This window comes from Prionailurus viverrinus, chromosome B1, assembly GCF_022837055.1.
Source record: "Prionailurus viverrinus isolate Anna chromosome B1, UM_Priviv_1.0, whole genome shotgun sequence".
Lineage (NCBI taxonomy): Eukaryota > Metazoa > Chordata > Mammalia > Carnivora > Felidae > Prionailurus > Prionailurus viverrinus.
This window is the reverse complement of record NC_062564.1, coordinates 193,452,454-193,456,851: the sequence shown is the minus strand read 5'-3', so window position 1 is coordinate 193,456,851 and position 4,398 is coordinate 193,452,454. Positions and strand designations below refer to the sequence as shown.

Below are 4,398 nucleotides of genomic sequence, written 5' to 3'. Positions count from 1 at the left end.
CAGGTCTTGCAACCACTGGCTGACTGGAAACAAGATCACAAAATAAACAACATCCTGTCTTTGTGTAAAAATTGGACATTTTACTCATCACATTGCATTAATTTTTGGACTTTTTCAAATTTATGTATTTATTTTGGGAGAGAGAGAGAGAGTGAGCGAGCATGAGTAATGGGGGGGGGGGGGCAAAGAAAGAAGGAGAGAGAGAGAATCCCAAGCAGGCTCCATGTTCCGTGCGGAGCCTCATGACTGTGAGATCATGATCTGAGCTGAAACCAAGAGGAGGACTCTTAACCGACTGAACCATCCAGGCTTCCCTTTATTACTGATTTCTAAGTCTAAGATCATAATGTTCAGAGATAATATTTCATCTGAACTTAATCCAAATTAGTGAGACCTTTTTACAGCCCAGAAAATAATCTCTTTTGGTAAATAGTCCATGTACACTTACAAAGGGTGTTAATTCTGCCATTATTGGGTGGAGTATTTTATGAAAGGCCAAGTAGGTCAAGCTGGCTGTGAGTCGTTCAAGCCTTCTCTGTCCAGCTCAACTTTCTGCCTGGTTGTTCTATCAATCGCTGAGAGGGGAGTTGCCGAAATCCCACCTACTTACAGATTTGTCCCGTTCATCTTTCGGTTCTACCAGTTTTGGCCTCACGTATCAGAAGCTTTGCTGTGGTGCGTTTCCACTCAAGATACTCTGGTGCGTTCACAACTTTAAAAAGCCGAGTAGAGCATCTTGGGGCCTCACCTCGCACCCTCAACGCCTTGTGGGTGGTCCCGAGGTCTCACCCTGTTCCTCCATGACTGGGTTTAACCATGCATCTTCCAGACTAAATTGCTTCAGAAAAGAATTACCCAAACACACAATTTTAAAGCAGCGTGTTTTTCTCTCCTTGTGGTACTTGAAATCTCATTGGAGAAGCAAGGCCATGACATTACAGCAAACAACACAAGGCCATTTATTATTAATAGCCAGATTGGCGGAGAAACATTCTGCAGGATTCCCAAGGGGCCGGAGTTTAATCAGGACTGGGGCTTATTCGTATGCTTTCATTCTTTTGTTCTTCCTCTCTCCCGCCTTCTCTCTCTCTCTCTCCCTCCCTCCCCATTTCCTTCCTTCCTTCCCTTCGCTTCACATTTACTTTGTACCTAATCAGACTCCGTTCCTTTGTCAAGAATTGATTCAGGCAAGATCCCTGACCTCAGAGGGTACAGAAGAGAAGCTGGCTTGGAAGAAGTGGGACTTGAGTGGGAGCCTTGAAAGACAATAGCTGAAGGACATATTCTGTAGGATGAAGAATGAACTTGACACATGCACAAGCAAATGGATTCTGTGCTTATCTGGAAAACTCAAAACCTTCGTGTCTTCTATATGATCCTTGTCGATCAAAAAATAAAGGTGCTTCTTTGTTTTGTTGCCCCTCCTACTAAAACCGCAGATACTTAATAAATCTGGGGTGGGGAGGAGAGACTAAATGACAGAAATAACTATTCCTTCACAATCTTTGGTATGTTTCTAATTTGTTTCCACATACGAGAAATAAACATTAAATTTTATATCCAGATCTTTTCTTGACATTCTGTCCACAATTTTCTACGTTATCATAATTTGAGTCAATGTAACTTTAGACACAGTCCAATCGAGAGGCTGAACAAGTTGAAAAATCTCTCTATTGTTTTATATCTAGATTGTTACTGGTTTTCCCTTATCAAAAACATTCTGCCAAAGCATTTTTATACACTATTTTTTATTTGTATAAATTATTTAAATTTAAATAAATTTGTAGTTATTATTTTGATGCCTTATAAATGAAGGGAACTTTTAGAGATTATCAAGTCCAACCATTTCAATTTTCAGACAAGAAACTGAGCTATGGGTAATTCACTGAGTTTTTTGGAGCTATGCTTCTCGAACTTTAATATGTATGGGGATCACCTGGGGATCTTATTAAACTACAGATCATGATTCAGTGAGTCTGGGGTGGATCCCAATATTCTGCATTTCTGACAAGCTCCCAGGTGATGCAGATGATTGCACAAAAATATGATTTACACATCGGGTAAAGGATTTGAAACAAAATATGTCTGTCTGCAAAGCCCAAGCTCAAAGCCTCTATTACCTAGGACAGACTACGGTGGCTAATCAGAACCGATGTGTAGAAGCTTTCAAATGTAATTGAAATTTAATTTAATTATCTTAGTTTAAGGATATCCTTTCTACCAGCCATTGAAGATATGCAAGCTCTAGCTGAACACCCAAATTGGTAGAGAGGTTTAATGGAAATTCAGTGATGGAGGGGAGCATCTATCATCCAGTGACCTTGAAGGTCCTCCCGACCCCAAAGTTAAGGTTCTATTATATATGTTAATATTAGATACTTGGATATTTATCCCAACAGCTAGCTCTCCAGGGATTTAAGGTTCAAGGAGCCATTTTCTGATAGAAGTGTGCTGCCAAGCAGAAGAAATAGATGAAATTAGGAGGGTTTTTTTGTTTTTGTTTTTGTTTTTTTTTAAACCACACTGGATGGTAGTTAGAAACCCAGGAGATGGCCAGAGTGGTCACATGAAAGAAAAATCTTCCTCTGTCTCCCTCCCTCCCTCCCTCCCTTCCTCTCTCTCTCCTTCTCCCTCTCTCCCCCTCTACTCTTTTGGAAAAATACAACCTCACATTTGAGAAATTTTGGGAAATATAATTTGCATTTGAAGAAAATGTCAGAATTTTTTAACACAAGATGGGAAGCAAAAGAGAAAATGTAAATGATTGGGGTCTCTTTACAAAAGGAAGATAGTGTCGCTTCTTAGTACAGACACATTTCTCTTTACAAGGTTTTCAAATGATAATGTTCTCCTTGAAACATGTTAAATGTCTGAGTCGTAAATTTCAAATTGTCACTGCAGGCTGAGCTCCCGCATGAGAAGAAGAAGGACTGCTTGTTTTTTACACAAGCTTCTCTAAAACTCCTGAAAAATTCCCAAATTATTGATTTTACTTAAGCCTTCCAAAAACCGGAGCCCCTGCTTGGTGACACACAGGCGCATGGATGACAGAGACGATGCCTCAGAGATGCCACCCTGCTTAGTCAACAACTATGACCTCCTTCCAGTATTCTGGACTCCTATTCCCGGGGACCCATCCGACTTCTCCCTATGGGTTGGACACCTGCTGTCCATTATCCACCTTCCTTGCCAAACCAGGTGCTCCTCCTGATCCTGAATACACTCATTTCATTTCCCTCTCCTCTCCCCCAAAGCACAAATTAGATTCACCAACACCTGACCTCCACTCTTATGTCATGGCCATCACATCCTGTTGATTCCCCTGTTCCTACTGGTTCAATAATTTAATCTCTACTGTCTCCAAGTTCTTATGCTCAGCCTTTCTGGTGCATCCTCCACACCGATGCCAGAACATTCCTTTCAAGGGGCAACTATTACTCCTCCTAGGTGTGAAGTCACACTTTGGTCTTGGAATCTATGACTGACTACAGCCCAAAGGTCCCACTTCCTCACCTGTCATTCAAAACCTTCTCTAAACTGCCCCCCACCCTTCCTGTTCAGCCTCATCCCAATTTAAGCTAGAGTCTAGCCAGGCAAAAGAATGTGCCCTTCCTGAAAGATGTATTTAGGAAGTACGTTCGCATGGTGGTCACCAGGCTTTGGATTCAAGCTTCAGCTCTACTTTCTCCAAGCTGCATGGGACCTTCAGGCCAGAAGTCAAGACTTCAAGACTTTGAGACGGCCTCCCATTTTTTAAAACGAAGGTACTAATAGTGCCTATCTCCTATCATCAGTGCAAGGATTCAAGGTAACACTTAGAGCAGAACTTCCAGTTGCTGCCAGGCATACGTGTACTAAAACAGGGTTGTGGCTGATCTCACAACAGAAGGACCAGAATAGATTGCAGGCTCGTGGATTTTCTCTAATCGGCCAAAGACCTGAGATCTCAGGGCAATGGGCTAGCGCACAATGTAAGAGAGACACTCACAGACAGGCACCAGATCAGAGTACTTGCTTACCTGGGGCAAATGCAGCAGCACACCATGAAGAAGAATTCTAGAAGAAGCTAGAATAGCTCCTGAGTGGAAGTCACGGAGAGAGTACAGAGCGATTGGGGCCACAGATATAAGGGACTTTATACACATCTGCGGGCTTTTTTCCCATAAACAGAACTCGGTGAGAATCTTGGGGATGTGTCCCTCATGACTCAGGCCTGGGATTGGGGAATAGCAGCCACTGGAAAGTGGACATATCACCAAGAGCCTTCGCACAAATAGGGACCTCATTTATCAGATAGTCTGATCTAACTTGCACTCATACAGGGCTTTATTTTTTTCATTGTTATTATGTATTTGAAGGAAGAAATTCCTAGCTTAATCTTTTTCTATGGTGAAGGAA

The 4,398-nt window shown here is 42.0% G+C and overlaps 1 long non-coding RNA gene across 1 annotated transcript; it reads left to right on the top strand.

Annotated features, from left to right (window-relative positions):
* The first annotated feature begins 287 nt into the window (after positions 1-287).
* On the top strand, positions 288-1,563 carry LOC125164496 (uncharacterized). The gene is made up of 2 exons (XR_007151793.1): positions 288-700; positions 1,177-1,563. It is a non-coding gene; the product is annotated as an uncharacterized LOC125164496 (long non-coding RNA).
* Positions 1,564-4,398: the final 2,835 nt, after the last annotated feature.